General features: G+C 47.6%; 1 long non-coding RNA gene and 1 pseudogene across 3 annotated transcripts in view; one reads left to right on the top strand and one right to left on the bottom strand.

The window, feature by feature from the left end:
• Positions 1-2,718: 2,718 nt before the first annotated feature.
• Positions 2,719-4,044, bottom strand: LOC698425 (keratin, type I cytoskeletal 19 pseudogene; annotated as a pseudogene). Its single transcript, XR_010456.5, has one exon. The product of XR_010456.5 is annotated as a keratin, type I cytoskeletal 19 pseudogene (transcript).
• A 5,863-nt stretch (positions 4,045-9,907) lies between these two features.
• LOC114675795 (uncharacterized) overlaps positions 9,908-18,606 on the top strand; it is a 32,004-nt gene continuing 23,305 nt past the window's right edge. For both annotated transcript variants that reach the window (XR_013407373.1, XR_013407374.1), the window contains exons 1-2: positions 9,908-10,130; positions 14,913-15,183. This is a non-coding gene — a long non-coding RNA (uncharacterized LOC114675795). The remainder of the gene's footprint in view (positions 10,131-14,912; positions 15,184-18,606) is intronic.

Here is an 18,606-nt window from a genome sequence, read left to right on the forward strand (position 1 = left end):
GAGGCTGATGGGACTTCCTTCTCTCCCCGTTTGCTCAGAACCCTCCAGTGTGTTGTGTGTAGGATCATCTGGGAATGCGATTGGCCGTTAGTAGTGAAGGGGTGTAGGGAAAAGAAAGAGACATCAGAGTGTTACTGTGTCTATGTAGAAAAGGAAGACACAAGAAACTTCATGGTGACCTGTACCCTGAACAATTGTTTTGTCCTGAGATGCTGTTAATCTGTAACTTTGCCCCAACCTGAGCTCACAAAAACATGTGTTGTATGGAATCAAGGTTGAAGGGAACTAGGGCTGTGCAGGATGTGCCTTGTTAACAAAATGATTACAGGCAGTATGCTTGGTAAAAGTCATCGCCATTCTCCATTCTCGATAAACCAGGGGCACAGTGCACTGCGGAAAGCTGCAGGGACCTCTGCCCAGGAAAGCCGGGTATTGTCCAAGGTTTCTCCCCATGTGATAGCCTGAGATATGGCCTCGTGGGAAGGGAAAGACCTGACCATCCTCGAGCCCACAACCCGTGAAGGGGCTGTGTGAGGAGGATTAGTAAAAGAGGAAGGCCTCTTGCAGTTGAGATAAGAGGAAGGCCTCTGTCTCCTGCCTCCCCTTGGGAATGGAATGTTTCGGTATAAAACCCAATTGTACGTTTGTTCAATTCTGAGATAGGAGAAAAACCGTCCTGTGGCAGGAGGAGAGACATGTTGGCAGCAATGCTGCTTTGTTATTCTTTACTCTACTGAGATGTTTGGGTGGAGAGAAGCATAAATCTGGCCTACGTGCACATCCAGGCATAAGACTTTCCCTTGAACTTATTTCTGATGCAGATTCCTTTGCTGGCATGTTTCCTTGCTACCTTCTCCTCACTATCACCCTGGTCTCCTGCTGCATTCCTCTTGCTGAGATAGTGAAAATCATGATCAATAAATACTGAGGGAACTCAGAGACCGGTGCTGGTGCAGGTCCTCCGTACGCTGAGCGCCGGTCTCCTGGGCCCACTGTTCATTCTCTATACTTTGTCTCTGTGTCTTATTTCTTTTCTCAGTCTCTCGTCACACCCAACAAGAAATATCCACAGACGTGGAGGGGCAGGACACCTGTTCAAAGGGGAGAAACCAATTTGATCAAAATGGGATGTGGATGTGGAATTAACCCTGTTCAAACTGTCAGAGTCATCTGCTTCAGAAGTAGTGTTGAAAAGAGCTCGTGAAATTTATTAGAATCAAGATGGAGCCACTTGTGTTAAAACCCTAATGAATGAAGCTGGGGAAGGCCATGAAGGAGGGTTCTAACACACATAGTCCTCATAACAGGAACTACCATAAATAGACTCTGCACAACCACAGCCTTGCACGGAGGCCACCATACCTTAAAAGAATAACTTCTCCAAGTACATCTGCCCAGCAACTGCTTGTTCAACCTTACACCTGTGACACCCCTGATACTGATCCTTCTAGCCCAGGATAATTGTCTTAAAACAGCTGATGTAACCCTCCTCATTTTTCCTTAATTCTTTATCTTCCTTTTCCAACCTGAATGCACCCATACATATTTCAAATGCAATACACATCCTAGAATAAATATTATTATATTTTAGATTCTCTTTCTGTCTGTTATTCAGGGCTGACCAAGCTACAGATGGACATGCCACTTTTCTGTGAGACGTAGAGGATAAAAGTTTTTGGAGATGTCTAGGAATATCCAATGTCCATAAGATCATCCATCAATAAGTACAGGCTGGAAGTCCCAGAGAGAGGCGAAGCTGCTGAATCACCATGGAATTTCACTTTTTCCAGTTCTGCTGATGGAATCAGGACCAGCCATTTTATCATTGACAATCTAGCTAACCTAGAGTCAGCTAGTGACAGGGTTAATAACATGTCTTAGGTAAATTCACAGCACCAGCCATATTAGTGTTGGGTGGACGAACTCCAAAGTCTACCATAACCAAGTGTACCATGAAGCTTCCCATTACCAATAGAGAAGAACCTTTAACATGAAATCTATGTGATTAAATTTTTAAGGTGAAAAACTGACCACTATCCAATCGGGCAAATATGATTTGGCTAATGACTTGTAGAAGTTGCGTGCGTTTTGTGGATATTAACACATTTTCAGATGCATGGCTTGCTATTAAATTCTCCCGTTCTGTAGGCTGGACTTTTTTCTACGCTTAGCAGAATATTTTGGTTGTGATGTAGTTCCACTTGTTCAATTCTGCTTTTGTTATCTGTTCTTTTAATGTGAAATAGAGGAAACCATAGTTAATATTATGTTTTGGGTGGGGGAAATTTTGCAATTGCAAGCCATATATTGAAATATTTAGCCCATTCAGAGGGATTTTTGTGTTTATTCTCACCTAAAATTCTCAATTCTTTGCATGTGTAGATTCAGTTTTTCTAACACCCTCTTAGGGAGAGACTTTGGTTTATCCACTGTGTATTGTTGGTTCTCATGATGAAAATCAGTTTGCCGTCAATATATCAGTTTATTTTTCAGCTCATTCTACACATTTAGGCCAATACTATCCTGATTTTATTACTCTGCTTTTGTGATTATTGTGAAATCTGGCAGTAAAATGTCATCAAGTTTATTCTGGCATTTCTACAAATACTATAGCAAAATGTTTTAACTTTTAGCTCTTAAGTATGATAAAAGTGTGGCTTTAAATAACGACTTTTATTATGTACAGGTTATAGTCTTGCATTCCTCCTTCCCCCCCCTCCTTGGACCATAAAATTTTATTGGAAGGTCAGGGGAAGAGCCAGGGTTAGGGTCCCTTCCTTCCCATCCCCTTACCCAGGAGACACCCTCCGAAGGACAGCAGAAGCCCCCAGAGCCTGCTGCCTCAGAGGACCTTGGAGGCAGACAGGTTGTTGTAGTGATCTTCCTGGCCCTCGAGCGGGCTGCGGTAGGTGGCAATCTCCTGCTCCAGCCGCGACTTGATGCCCATCAGCCGCTGGTACTCCTGATTCTGCCGCTCACTATCAGCTCGCACATCGCCTAGCTGGGCTTCAACACCACTGATCAGTCCCTGATATGCGCCAGCTGGGCTCCAAAGCGCGCCTCGGTTTCTGCCAGTGTGTCGTCCAAAGCAGCTTTCATGCTCAGCTGGGACTGCAGCTCAATCTCAAGACCCTGGAGGGTGCGCCGCAGGTCAGTGACCTAGGACCTGCTTATCTGGAGCTGCTCCGTGTGGCCAGACAGCTCCCGGTTCGATTCTTCAGTCCGGCTGGTGAACCAGGCTTCAGCATCCTTCCGGTTCTGCTCGGCCATGACCTGGTATTGGCTTCGCATGTCATTCAGGATCTTGGCGAGATCAGTGCCTGGTGCTGAATCCACCTCCACACTGACCTGGCCTCCCACTAGGCCCCTCAGCACACTGATTTCCTCCTCATGGTTCTTCTTCAGGTAGGCCAGCTCTTCCTTCAGGCCCTCGATCTGCATCTCCAGGTCAGTCCTGGCCAGGGTCAACTCCTCCAGCACCCTGCGCAGGCCGTTGATGTCGGCCTCCACGCTCATACGCAGAGCCTGCTCCGTCTCAAACTTGGTTTGGAAGTCATCTGCAGCCAGACGGGCATTGTCGATCTGCAGGACAATCCTGGAGTTCTCAATGGTGGCACCAAGAATGTTGTCCCACAGGTCCTGGATGGTGGTGTAGTAGTGGCTGTAGTCGCGGGAGGGCCCGGGCCCCTGCTTCTGGTACCAGTCGCGGATTTTCACCTCCAGCTCGCCGTTGGCCGCCTCCAGGGCTTGCACCTTGTCCAGATAGGAGGCCGGGCGGTCCTTGAGGTTCTGCATGGTGAGCTTCTCGTTGCCCACCAGCAGCCCGTCGGACGTGGCTAGGACGCCGCCGTAGCCGCCGCCATAGCCCCCGGAGGAGGACGAAGACACGAAGCGGGAAGAGGACACGGACACACAGCGGCCGCCGGAGCCCCCGTGCATGCTGGGCGCGCGAAAGGCGACCCCCGGCCCAAAACGCACCGAGCCGCCGCCCAGGCCTCCGACAGACGACATAGCCGACGACTGGAAATAACTGTAGGAAGTCATGGACGGAGCGACCCTGGTGCCAGAGGCTGCGATTCGCGGAAGGAGCCGCATTCCTCCTTTTTAGAGTTTTTATTATGAAATCTTGAAATTTTAAAACGTTATTTTCTGTGTCTGATCAGAAGTTAATGGATTTTTTCCTTTATTCTCCTTTTTTTTTTTTTTTTTTTTTGAGACGGAGTATTGCTCTGTCGCCCAGGCTGGAGTGCAGTGGCAAGATCTCAGCTCACTGCAAGCTCTGCCTCTCGGGTTTATGCCATTCTCCTGCCTCAGCTTCCTGAGTAGCTGGGACTACAGGTGCCCAGCTAGTTTTTTCTATGTTTTAGTAGAGACAGAGTTTCACCGTGTTAGCCAGGATGGTCTCGATCTCCTGACCTCGTGATCCGCCCGTCTCGGCCTCCCAAAGTACTGGGATTACAGGCTTGAGCCACTGCGCCCAGCCTTCCTTTATTCTCTTAATTTAGCACTCCTAACTTACTGATTTGAAGATGTTGAATAATCAGTGCATCTCAAAAATCAATTTGAGTTTGTCATGTTGTATGATCCTTTTAAAGTCTTATAGAATTTGACTATTATTTGGGAGTAGTTTATTCATATGTACTAAGAAAATTTGTCTGAAGTTTAATTTTCTTCTTTCGCCATTGTCTATTACTTCTGATAAGGTAATTGTAGCCTCTTAGAAAGAATTTAGAAGGTTGGCGCTTCACCCATTTTTGAAAAACGTACAGAATGCTTGTCATTACTTTTTTAAATGCCGAGAGTCATTTTTTCTAATATATAACTTATCATGAAGAACATTTATGGTGTGCTCAGGAAGCAGGCATATTACGCTGCTCTGGGTTGGGATGTTCTGTAGATGTCTATTAGGTCCGTTTGTTCAACAGTGCTTCAGTCCACGGGCTTCCTGAGAATCTTTCTGTGAGTGTTCTATACATTATTGAAGGTGAGGTGTTGAAATCTCCTCATTTTTTCATTGTTTTCTATTCCTCCCTTCATATCTCTTAAAGTTTGGCAAATGTAGAGTTCTATTTTTTCAAATATGTAAAAGAGAAAGAAAACACTAATTGCTTAGTAATTTTAATGAGAAAATCACATAACAAAATATTATATTTTCCAAATGCTGCCATCAACACTAAACTCCTCCAAGGGTCTCACATCTGCCCTGGGCTCTGCTCTCTCCTCAGGCATCCCACCTCAAAGTTTGCTACAGATGAGGGGACATGATAATAGGGTCCTCCCTCTCCTAATGAAAACCAGGAGAGCCCTGACCTGACAACTCTGGGAGAAGAGCCCCAGTCCAGAATTACCAGTAGTTTTGATTTGATGATCAGCTCTGAACTCACATGGCTCACCATAGAGTTAGGGCTGAACTGGGTTTTCTTGTTGCTATTTTAAAAGGCAAATAATGGAGAACTAGAGATATTGAGCATGAGTGGATGTGAGTAAAAAACAGTGATGATGTGTGGCAGTTTCTTACCAAAATGTCCTTATGTTTGTAGGTGTGTAGTGTGAGGTGCAGGTGGCGGAGTCTAGGGGAGAGGCAAGAGGCAGAAAAGTGCGCAGGAGGCCGGGTGAGGCTGCAGACACCGTCAGTCCGCTATGCCAATCTCACCACAAGTGCTGGAGAAGGGTGGGGGTCTGATGGAGATTCCTAACAACCCTGTCGTTCAAGCTAAGTCCATCAAGGCCATTGGTTCTTCCCAGAGCATGCTGTCCATCAGGAATCCCCCACGTGTCCAGCAGCAGCCACGCATTAGCATCTTCACTGTGCACAGTCATTGGGAGGAGCTCCAGGATGTGTTTCTTTGTCAAAAACTGGGTTATGATGTCAGAGGGCTATGCCGGGTGCCTGGTCCAGGTGCTCTCTGACGTTGGAGGTAGAGGAGGTGCGTTCTCAGGGTGGAAACACCGTTTTTGGATATGTACATAAGAAACATGATTTTCCTTGGTTCTCTTAGATGACATAGAAAAGCAAGCATGCAGCCTGCAAACAATTGTAATTTCCTACTTTACCCCAAGTTCATGGTTTCTTGTAAACTTTGGTTTCTGTCCAAGTACAGAGATATTGATTAGAGTTAGTTTGCTTCTTTTCACACACTAACCCTCACCTCCCCCAGATAAAGAGCACATTGTCCTCACTCTGAGTCTGAGGGAGGAGCTGTTCCTGTACAACTAAGTGCCTGCAGAGACCACTGTGTGCAGCTCTGCAGAGTCAGATGAAATAGAAAGAGTCAGGGCTGGTGAGTCAGGAGGCGGGTACTCATCCTGGCTTCACGGCTGCCCCTCTATGGGGCCCTGGGCCAATGCCCCACCCTCTCTGCACCCCAGTACCCCTTCTATAAAGGAGCAGCAAGAATCTAGCAGCCTGTGCCCTAAGACCGGCACTTCCAGCCAGCTCAGGGGGCCCGGCTCAGCTGCTCCACCCCTGGGCACCCTGTCCAAGGGGCTGAGGCTGTCAGCTGGTTCCATTTCCAGGGAGGCGGAGTCACTCCAGGGGGCTCATCTTTGTCCTGCACAAGCTGCCATGGCTGAGTGCACTCCAGGGCTGGAGGAAGTGGCCTGGAACCTCCTTTCTGGAGCTTAGTCAATGCCTTCAAATAAGGGTCCTACGGACTTTTGCCTTGAAAGGGTGACCAGGGTCCAGGTGCTTCTGGAGCTCCTCCCACCCCTCAGTGTTCACCTTTAGAGGGGAGTTCCTGCTCAAAACAAGTCTTCAGTCAGGAGGAGGAGTTGCCTTCCTGGCCTTTCTGAGCCTTCTGTCTGCTTCTTCTTAGGTCACTAGAAGGCATTCCTCTTGTCCGATTCCACTGGAAAATTAGGGCCCCTTTGCTGGACAAAGGTCCCCATCCACAAGGCCGGGGAGCAGCCCCAACCCCACTGGGCCGCAGTAAAAGTTTCGAGAGATTGTGTGAGCCACAGATGAGCCAAGGGGTGCTCCCAAGGGAAAAGATGCCTTTCAAGGTGGCTCCTACAGTCAGAGGCTGCTGGCCTGGGCCCTCCCAAATTCTTCTCCACACACACAGACAGCCCTTCTCCTTCAGCCATACGCTCCCCATCTTCCCTGGAGCTGCCCATCCATCAGACAGGAATGCCACCTCCAGGCTGGGTGGGAGGAATTAGGCTTTATGAACTCCAGGAGGTGGAAACCAGGCCGGAGCCAGCCTCCCATGCTGAACTGGAGGGAACTGTGAGTGCTGCTCAAAAGTCTGCAGCGCATCAGAAACTTATGTAAAACTCCAACAAACTCCCCATCAATCTAATAACACTCAGCTCTCTGGTGTTTCGGGGTTGGGGCTGGTGGAAGCAGAGCCACACACAATTACTCGTTGTGCGCGTGCGTTACTAGAACACTGACTCTGGGGTTATATTTCCTGGGTTAGAATCTAATCTTGGTCACTTACTGGTGATGCTACCCCAGGTGTCTGTGCCTTCATTTCCCCACCCATAGAAATAGGGACAGGATAGTGGAAGGTATTGAGATTGAGCTGGGACCATCCGCATAGAGCTGCATGAGAGCCAGGAGGGCGGGAGGTGCAGCGCCAGGAGTCAGGCAAGCTGCAGGGCAGTCTGGGCGACGGCGCCAAGGAGAGCGAGGCCCTGTGGAGCTCCAAGGAGAAACTTCGGGCCGCTGTGAAAAAGGCAGAGTGAGCACATCAGGTGGGGTGTCGTGGGGGGACCAGCCCTGAGTCCTCATGGAATCCCATCCCTGAAATCTAACTTCAACCCCAAGGTTCTGGCGAAATTGCCCAGATACGGATCCTCTGTCTCCTAAGCAGAGCCTGGCAACTGGCTCATTTTAGGAAGGTTTCCTCCCTGTTGATTGGGGAAAGGGGCAGAGGGGTAGCGGGCAGGGTTGGGTCCAGACTCAGACCCACCCGCCTCATCACCCTGGAAACCAGGTCCCCTCCTGGAGTCACTGGTCTACCCCTCCCAGCCGAGAGCCTGGGCCCCAGCCCCGGAGGGCTCAGTTCTTGGGAGAGGCTGCACAGGCAGGCAGTGCCTGACCCTCTACTGGAGGAGGCAGCTTTTGTGTAGAGCCACTGACTACTCCCAGGACCCAGGGCTGACCTCTGCCCTCTCCAGCCTGAAGCTTGCCAGTGAGGACAAGGAGCAGAAGCTGGCACTCCTAGAGGAGGCATGGACAGCCATGGGCAAGGAGGCCAGGGAGCTGCGAACTGGGCTGCAGGAGCTGGAGCGCTCATGGCTGGAGGCTCGGCAGCAGCTGCAGGAGCTCCAGCATCAGGTACTCTCCCTGTGCCACCCCTTGTCCTGGGGCTTGCTGTGTGTCCTAGGGCCAGTAGCTCCCCCTTTCTGGAATCACGTTTCCCCCTGTGTAAAACCAGGGCCTTCAACTCTGACTCTCCCTCTCACCTAACCTTCGTGTGAATGGATGGGCTTTGAGCAGTCCTTGAATCCCTGAATCTGTGCAAAAGTCTGCGTGCATTTGTGTGCACGCTCAGGCTCATATTTTTCCAAGGAGAGGAGCTGGTGTCCTCGTCCAGTTCTCAAAGGAATCTGCGAACAACAAAAGGTACAGATTTCATGAAGTAGGTCAGAGGTTGGCAAATTGTTTTTTGTAAAGAGCCCAAATGGTAAATATTTCCGGCTTTACCGGCCACACAGTCTCTGTTGCAGCTACTTGGCTCTGCTGGGGTAGTGAGAAAGCAGCCCGAAACAGCGCATGAACAGAGGGGTGTGGGTTCCAGTCAAACTTTGCTTAGGGACACTGGAATGTGAATTTTCTGTCTTTTTCATGTGTCAAGAAATATTGTTCCTCCTTTAGAAAAGGCCATTCAAGGCTTGGTTAGCTAGGAGGTTTCGTCTAAGAGAATGGGAAGGCGTTTAAGTGGTTTAGGCTGGGAAGTGACAGGGTCACATTATATTTTGAAAAACCACTCTGCCAGTTGTGTCGAGATTAGAGAGGCCATAAAGGGGATATGGGTAAACCACAAGAAGACTAGGTCAGTAGTCCCTCCACCCCCACTCCCCAGGTGAAGGTAGCCTGACTAGGGTGCTGATAGAAGAGACAGAAGAGGACACATTCAAGGAAAATTTGGAAAGTAAAAACCAGTAGGACTTGCTGATGGATGGAATATAGGAGGGGAGAGGTAGATGATCAGGGATGTATCTTTGTTTGCTTATACACGATAGATTCAGTTGCAATGAAATTGTTAATTGAAATTGATTTTAAATAATGGCATGACCTAAAGTTATGGAAACATTTGCCTTAGATAAAACACCAAATTTTCAAAGTTTAGTTGGGTGGACGGCATGGCTTTATTTACTATTTCCTGGTATTTCCAATTCTTGTTTTAAAAAAAGGTTTTTCTTTTTCTCAAAGGCTTATTTCAGTGGAAGCCCATCTGCAGAATCTGTTATAAATTTAAATTGGAAAATAACTACAAGTGCCATTGACACGTTGGTTATTCTTTTTGCGAGTGACCTAAGGCGACCTGTCGGGGGAGCTGGGGGCTGCCTTCTGAAGCCTGGGCGTCTGCACCGCGTGCCCGGGCCTGGAAGTCAGACTCCGGGGCGGGGCGGCAGCGCGAGGCCTGCAGTTCTAAGCGCGGGGTCGCTTGGGGCCCCGAGGGGGTGTGTCTCCTGCCTCTTTAACCTGGCAGGGGCGGTTCAAGTGGCCGGGAAAATCAGCGATTTGCAGAGTGGAGGGCTGGTGCTTTGAAAGAGAGGCGGAGAGGAGAGAGGGATTTCCCCATCCCTGCTGCACTGGGTCCATCCCCTCCGTTACTCCTTTTCTCGGCCCGCGAGGCCCCTAAGGGGCTGGAACCATTATGCAGTAGAAGCGGCCCGGTCCCTTTAAGACCCCGCCGCGCCTGCGCCTTGGGTTCTGACGCGATTCTGAGGAGCCAGTCGTGGGCGGGCGCGGGGCTGGCTGGCGGTTGAGACCGCGGCGGTACTGGGAGGGGTAGGTGAGGGTCGCGAGGCTGCCTGAGCTTCTGAGTGAGCATGGCGCTTTTCGAACGCGGGACTGGCGACCTGCTGCTCTAGGAGTGGGGCCGAGGCGGGGCGGCGCGGCTGCCGGCTGCTCTCTGGATGGGAAGTTACCGCGAAGTCCACCCAGCCTTTCCGAGGTGAGGACGCCCCGGCTGGGCGGGCGGTGAATCCGGGACTCGGGGGCGCACAGCTGGGTTGAGGCTTGGCGGTGGCAAGTTTTGTTGCGCGAGGGGTGGTGGGTGTGGGGGGTGCACGGCCGGGGCCTGAGTTCCCTGAGCTCGATTGTTCCCCTGCTGCTGCCGCCCGCAGCCCACCTCTGGTGCGCGCTGGGGAAGAAAGTCGCTGGCGGGTGTTCTGTGGCATGGCAGGCGGTGGAGGGAGGGAGCAGCTTCGGGGGCACGTCCTCCTATATCCTGTAGAGGACACTGACCCCGGACCCCACCTTCGAGGCCAGAATGGGTTCCCTCTGCTTGCAAAGTTGGAGTCTTTATTGGCCTCCGGGATTCTGCTCCTGGCGGTGCCTCCAGGCTGGCGATGGGCAAGCCAGGTGTGCCAGGTCCAGGATGCACATGAGGAGCGTTTGTGGCCATCACCGAATCACCTCATGACTAGCGGGGCAAGCCTCAAATTAACCGCAGAATTTCCAGTAGGATGGACTGTGGGGTTGGTGTTTGCACTGCAAAGAGTTGCTGTGATTTCCCTGTGTCTGTCTGTCTGTCTGTCTGTCTGTCTGTCTTTCTGGCTTCTTAGATCATCTCATTTGGCTTCCTTTCACTGAAGTGTTAACCAGGACGTTTGACATGGTTTCCTCGCTTTCCTCCTGTCTGTTGCTGCTGGAGCTGCTTTGGAAAAGAAGTCTTTTTTTTTTTTTTTTTTTTTTTTTTTTTTTTTTTTTGAGACGGAGTCTCGCTCTGTCGCCCAGGCTGGAGTGCAGTGGCGCGATCTCGGCTCACTGCAAGCTCCGCCTCCCGGGTTCACGCCATTCTCCTGCCTCAGCCTCCCGAGTAGCTGGGACTACAGGCACCCACAACCGCGCCCGGCTAATTTTTTGTATTTTTTTAGTAGAGACGGGGTTTCACCGTGGTCTCGATCTCCTGACCTTGTGATCCGCCCGCCTCGGCCTCCCAAAGTGCTGGGATTACAGGCGTGAGCCACCGCGCCCGGCTGGAAAAGAAGTCTTTTCTCAAGTGGTATCTTTTCTTTGGGTTACAGTGTTGTTCATCCTTTCTGTTTGTTTTTAAATTTTATTAGTAAAACTTCACCAGTGAACCGGAAGTTATTTTTCTCTATGCTGAAATGCTAGCTTTAAGATTTCTGAGAACTTTGTGTGAAAGAAATCTTTGAAAAGGTACTGAAGTATACAGAAGAAGTTGACTATTTTAAAAGTGCAGGTGGTCCGGGCGCAGTAGAGCACACATGTAATCCCAGCACTTTGGGATGCCAGGGTGGGTAGATCACTTGAGTCCAGGATTTCCAGACCAGCCTGGGCAATGTGGCAAAACCCTGTCTCTACTAAAAATACAAAAGTTAGCTGTGTGTGGTGGTGTGTGCCTGTAGTCCCAGCTACCTGGTAGGCTGAGGTGGGAGGATCACCAGAGCCCGGGAGGCTGAGATTGCAGTGAGCCATGATCATGGCATTGCATTCCCACCTGGATGGCAGAGTGAGACCCTGTCTCAAAAACAAAAACAAAAAGAAACCAAAAATCCAAAAGGGAATGAATTTTTACCAAGTGAGCCACCACAGATGAAGAAATAGAGCATGACTAGACTGGGGTCTATTTGTAGGAGTGGCCTTGTTGATTTCAGATGTATATGAATGATAAAACTTGAGTGTTACATATTGTTGAACATTTTCCCAAAATGGTTGAACCATTTAACAGGGATATTCTTGTTACCCCACGTCCTTGCTGATGCCTGGCAGTTAAAAATGATTTTGCCATTCTTGTAGGGATGCAGTAACATATCAGTGTGGTTTCATTGAGACTGAGTATCTTCTATTGGCATTTATATGTCCTGTTTTGTGAAGGGCCTGTTAAATCTTTTTATCCGGTTTTCACTGATATGCTTATTTTTCTGTTGATTTGTAATACTTTATTCTGGATATACATCCTTTCTAGGATATATATGTATTGCTTTTCCCTTTTTTCAATCTGTAGCTTGCCTTTTTACTTTTTTAGTGGTGTTTTTTCATGAATGGAGATTCTCTTTTTTTGTTTGTTTTTGAGACAGGCTCTCACTCTGTTGCTCAGGCTGGAGTACAGTGGCACAATCACAGCTCACTGCAACCTTGACCTCCCAAGGCTTAGGGGATGTTCCTGCCTCAGCCCGGAAGTAGCTGAGACCTCCAGGGGAGCACCAGCACACTCAGCTCTTTTCTGTATTTTTAGTAGAGATGGGGTTTTGCCACGTTGCATAGGCTGGTCTGGAATTCGTAGGCTCAAGCGATACACCTGCCTCGGCCTCCCAAAGTGTTGGGATTATAGGCATGAGCCACTGCACCCGGCCTGAGATTCTTAATTTTAATGAAATTATACTTTATCAATCTTTTCCTTGATGGTTACTACTTTTTGTGTCCTGTTTAAGAAATCAATGCCTAACCTAAGAGTATGAACACATTTTTGTGTGTTAACCTTATAACAATTTTATTTTAGTTTTTGCTTTTTTTTTTTTTTTTTTTCCAGACAGGGCCTCACTCTATTGCCCAGGCTAGAGTGTGGTGGCAGCATGTCAGCTCACTGCAACCTCCACTTCCTGGTTCAAGCGATCCTCCCACCTCAGCCTCCTGAGTAGCTGCGACTGTAGGCGTGTGCCACCATGCGTGGCTAATTTTCGTACTTTTTGTAGAGATGGGGATTCAACATGTTTCCCAGGTTGGTTTGAAATCTTGGGCTCAAGTAGTCTCCCCGCTTTAGCCTCCCAGAGTGCTGGGGTTACAGGTGTGAGCCACCCCACTTGGCTATGATCACTGTTTACTACATGGATGTGTCTGCTTGATCCAGCAGCATTTATTGAAAAGACCATCCTTTTCCTTCTGCACCGTGTGGCACTTTTTTTCATAAATCGAATGACTGTATTGTCATCTGATTTCTGAAATTAGTGTGGGTCTGTTTCTGTTTCTGGATCAATCTGGGTAACAGTGAGATCCCATCTCTACAAAAAGTAAAAAGAATAAATAAATGAATAACATTTAAAAAATAAGTGCGTAGAGCTGATGAAGTCATAGGTGATAATATAAAAATGATTGTCTGTTTCTTGGCTACATACGGGTTTTGGTCCTTCAGATGTGTTGGGCATTCGGGCAAAATGTATTAAGTGAATTATATGGTGTTCAGAATGATTGCTAGATGTTCATTGTGAGTTGAATGAGATATAATTTGAGACTCACGGAGCTACAGTTTTCACTCTTTTATTTATTTATTTGTCTTTTAAAAATTTTTGCATCTTCCTGTCAAGGCAGTAACTCTTTCATACTGAATTGTTCTTAGGTGTACTTAGTTCCCAGGAACGCTGTATGGATTGCACCGAAATAAGTGTTCAACCATTGAAAGGGCTCACGTGATGTGATGTAAATAATAGTATTCTACATAATAGTTTGAGGACACATCGAATATATGTATTTTTTTTTTCTTGAGACAGTGTATCGCTCTGTCACCCGGGCTGGAGTGCAGTGGTATGATCCTGGCTGTCTACAGCCTTGACCTCTCAGGCTGAAGCAGTCCTCCCACCTCAGCCTCCTTAGTGGCTGGGTCTACAGGAATGCACCACTATGCCCGGCTAATTTTCTATTTCTTTGTAGACAGGGTTTTCCTGTAGCGCCCCGACTGGTTACCAATTCCTGGGCTCAAATGGTCCTCCCACCTTGGCATCCCGAAGTGTTGGGATTACAGGCATCAGCCATCACATGTGGCCTTTTTTGTTGTAATAATTTTTATATTTTTCTAATTTAAAAGATTTACTAAAATGTCTTACAGCTGTTATTTATGAATATTCATTGTTGTTGTTATGATGATTGTGTTTAATCTTATTTTCAATATTAGCTCCTGGAAATTAGAGATTTTGTCTCTTTTATTCACCACTGTCTTCTCAATACTTGACCTTGCCTGGCATGAAAGAGATATTGAATCAATATTTGTTAAATGAATGAATGAATGAAAATACTAATACCATATTCAGCAATCTTCAAGTATCACAGTTTTCACCATCTAACAAATAAAATAGCTTGTATAGAGCAGAGTCACAGTCAACCTGCCATAAGAGGAAATGTCAATGAAAAATAAACCTTTGTATGTGGAGCCGCTAAGATTTTGGGGCTTTTGTTACTGTAGCGTAACCTAGCGAAAGCTCAGCGAGACAGCATATAGAATATATGTGTACAGATAGACCAGATAGAGCAATAGATGAGATTCCAAAGATAGTTCAGTAAGCATTAACTAACTACACCCACACTCTCTTAATTCCCTAACAGAAATAATCGAATTCTCATTCACTAAGATGTGCCTGAAATATTACTTGCTTTGTGAAAACTTCCCTGGCTACTCAAGTATTTAGTCAGGACTCTTTATTTTTTTCCCCCCAGGCTGGAATGCAGTGGTGCCATCATAGCTCACTAACCTCTAACTGAAGGCTGAAGGAATCCTCCTGCCTCAGCCTCCAGAGTAGCTGAGACTCCAAGTGTGCAGCACCATGCTGGTCTAATTTTTCAGTTTTCATTTCCAGAGACGGGGTCTTACTATGTTGCCCAGTCTGGTCAGGACTGTTGATTACATATGACAGAAACCCAACCAACTCTAGTTCCCCACCACCTTTCAAGCTGCTCTTTCCTGGGTCTTCCCAGTCTCCGTAAATGGCAGCTCCATCCTTCAAGTTGCCAAAGCCCCAAATCTCAATGTTAACCTTGATTTCTCTCTTTTATCTCACAGGCAATCTGAAGGCAAATCCTATTTCGACCCAGGCGAAAGTTCCTGGTGATTCAGGCTCTCACCAGCCGATTGTCTCTTCCTGTCTTCCTGAGGGTGTCTGGAGCTTCAGTGTTGTGTGCTCTCGACCTCCACGCTGGGGTGCCACCGACTCCCACTGTCCAGGGCTTCCGGTGGACTCTCCGAGGCACTGATGCAGAAACTTCCCCATTCGGTGCACCAAGAGCAGCCTCACACGGTGTGGGCCGACATGAAGAGCTGCCGGATCCAACAGGTAAAAATCCCGAGGCATTGCCCGCTCGATAGGGTCAGAGAGTCTTCTTTCTGTTGTGACTCAGATGTGAAGGGAAGATGCCAAGGTCCCTAAAGATCGCAGGGCCTTGCCTGGCATGAAACAGATATGAAATAAGTATTTGTTAAATGAATGAACAAATATTCCCAGCGTGTGCTGCCCACGACCTGCAGTGCCGTGGTCAGGTGGAAGTGATTTTACTTCAGGAGAGGACAGTGTTCTCTCCAGGACTTTTCCTCAGTAGCTAGATCTGCATCCCCCTCCTCACTCTTCCCCTCTCACCCCCCATTGTCTGCCCCCTTTTCTCTCTGTTTCCACCCTGCTGTCCCCTTTCACCTGCTTTCTCCTCTTCAGCTTTCTTGGCTCATCCCCTCCCTGTCCCCCTGCATCCCCCAGGCTCAGGCCCCTACTCTCTCCTGGATGGGGAGATGTGTCTGGTTTTAGGCAGTGCCCTCTAGATGTGTCCAGGATGGGGAAACATGGCTCAGTTGACAGTATAATGGGTTAAAAGAGTGGCCACTTTTGAAGGCCTGTCCCATCTCCCATTCCAGAATCCTGTAGGACTTAGAATTTATGGGCCACAGTGGAATTCTTGGTTCCCCAGGACCTTGTGGTGGATGCCTTTTTTCCCTGAGCTTTCATGGGGTGAGTATTAGGTAGCAGGCCCTGCTCTGGGCTAGAGGCCCCATAATGAATAAATCTCAGGCCACTACCCCACGGAACCCACTACTGCAGGCATTGAGAAGGGGAGAAAGAAAGGGGCATGATTTGTTTGTGTCCTTCTCACGTGGCCGCCCACCAGGTCCTGTGGGAGTGGGAGCAAGTGCAAGGAGAGAAGTCCAGTGAGAAAGGCAAATGGATGACATCAGACCCAGGGACTGAGGCCCCCACATACAGCCAGGTAGATTCTGGAGTCTCTGGCAACAGTGGGCGAGAGACAGAATGTGTTTCAGAGGAGGAGGAAGGGGTTGTATCCCATGGAAACAGTATATGATTTTACAGTAGTGCATCTTTCTCTAATCACTAGTTAGCGTGTTCCTGTTAATGGAAAATATTGGTGGTGTAAGTTCCCCCGATGTTCTCCTCTTCATGTATATTTGTTCCCTCCCTCCCTCCCTTTCTTCCTCCCTCCCTCCCTCCCTCCCTCCCTGCATTCCTTCCTTCCCTCCCTACGTCCCTCCAACTCTCTTTCTCTCTCTTTATTCTTTCCCTCCCACCCTCCCTCCCTCCATCCCTTCCTTTCTCCCTCCCTCCCTTTCCTTTCTTCCTTTTTTCTTTTCTTTTTCTTTCTCTCTCATGCTCTCTCCTTTTTTTTCCTTTTTGTTCTCCCTACTGTTTTGAGTCGATCACACTGTATTGAAACCCACATTATTTACCAGAATCTCTGGAGCTGCTTCTGTGTTGCAGGCAGGGAGCTCATCCAGTAGCCCTTAGCTCCTCGCAGCGCCTCCTTTGATTTGTGGGTTCCACTGGGGCAGCTGCTGAGTCTCAGTGTTTTCTAGTCTTCACCAAGGTCTGCCCACCCAGATGGTTTGTACCTGTCCTTACCACAAACCTGCACTGTCTAGATTGCTGAGGCTGCTTCTCCCTAACTGACCTGCTGTTTTCCGGGGCACCCCAGGATTCGAGGTAAATGGCACAGGCCTGGAAATCTCCAACTGCTCTGACTCCAGGTTGGTGCACTTCAATGCCAAGTACTAACCACACAGGTACTAACTAACACTAACAGGATGCCACCAAAACCTTGATATGGGGCTGCTGCAACCTAATTTAAAAAAATTAATAGACATTATTATTATTATTATTATTTTTGAGACAGAGTTTCGCTCTGTTGCCCAGGCTGGAGTGCAGTGGCCGGATCTCGGCTCACTGCAAGCTCCGCCTCACGGGTTTAGGCCATTCTCCTGTCTCAGCATCCCGAGTAGCTGGGACTACAGGCGTCCGCCACCTCGCCTGGGTGGTTTTTTTGTATTTTTTAGTAGAGACGGCATTTCACCGTGTTAGCCAGGATGGTCTCGATCTCCTGACCTCGTGATCCGCCCACCTGGGCCTCCCAAAGTGCTGGGATTACAGGGTTGAGCCACCGCGCCCAGCCAATAGACATCATTTTTTAGAATAGTTGTAGGTTCCCAGAAAAATGGAGTGGATAGTACAGAGAGTTCTCCTAGGCTCCCCTGTCCTCCAGCACACAATTTCCCCTATAAGTATGTTGTATTAATGTGGTCCATTCTTTCCAATTGATGAACCACTATTGATACATCATTATCAACTAAAGGCTATAGTTTACACAAGAGTTCATTCTTTCAGTTTCACAGATTATGGGTTTTGGCAATTACATAGTTCCTAAATCCCCAATACAGTGTCATGCAAAATAGTTTCTGAAAATTCCCTGTGCTTCACCATTTCGTGCGTCCTCCTCTCTTCCAGTCCTGACAACCACTCATCATTTTACTACTTCTCTCTTTTTGACTTTCCAAGAATGTCCTAGAGTTGGAATCGTACAGTATGTAGGTTTCCAGACTAACTTCTTTCTAGCATTATGTATTTTAAGTTCCTGCATGTCTTCTTATGACTTCATAGCTTGCTTTTTAGAATCACTGAATCAGATTTCGTTGTGGGGCTACAACACAGTTTGCTTATTCGTTCACTTGGTGAAAGACGTCTTGCGTACTTCCAACTTTTGGCAATTATGAATAAAATTGCTGTAACTACTTATGTGCAGGATTCTGAGTGAACTTAAGTTTTCCAGAGTGACTGTACCCTTTTCATTTCTACTAGCTATGGAGAGTTCTGGTTGCTCCTCATCTTTGAGAGCATTTGGTGTGTTCACCTTTTTGCATTTTAGCCATTCTAATAGGTTTCCACTGATATCTCATTGTTGTTTTAGTGTGCAATTCCCTAACGCCAAATGATTTTGAGCATCTTTTTCATATACTTATTTGCCATCTGTATATCTTATTAATGAGGTGTACAGATCTTTCACCTACTTTTTTTCTTTTTTTCTTTTTTTTTCTTCCTTTGTGTTGTTTAGTTCTCAGAATTCTTCATATATTTTGGACAGCAGTTTTTCCATCAGATTATTTTGTAAATATTTTCTGCCAGTCTGTGACTTGCTTTTTCCATTCTCTTAACAGTGTCTTTCACAGAGCGGAAGTTTTTAATTTGAACGAGGCTCCACTTAATTTTTTTTCATTAGTAGATTGTGCTTTTGGTTTTGTATCTAAGAAGCCATCATCGAACCCAAGATCCCTGAGACTTTCTCCGATGTTATCTCCTAGGATTCTTATGGTTTTGCACCTTACATTTACATGTGAGATTTATTTTATAAAGTGTATAACATGCACACCGGGATTTATTTATATATTTTTTGCATGTGGTTATCCAGCTGTTGTAGCACCACTAGTT

The sequence above is a fragment of the Macaca mulatta genome, chromosome 1, assembly GCF_049350105.2.
Source record: "Macaca mulatta isolate MMU2019108-1 chromosome 1, T2T-MMU8v2.0, whole genome shotgun sequence".
NCBI lineage: Eukaryota > Metazoa > Chordata > Mammalia > Primates > Cercopithecidae > Macaca > Macaca mulatta.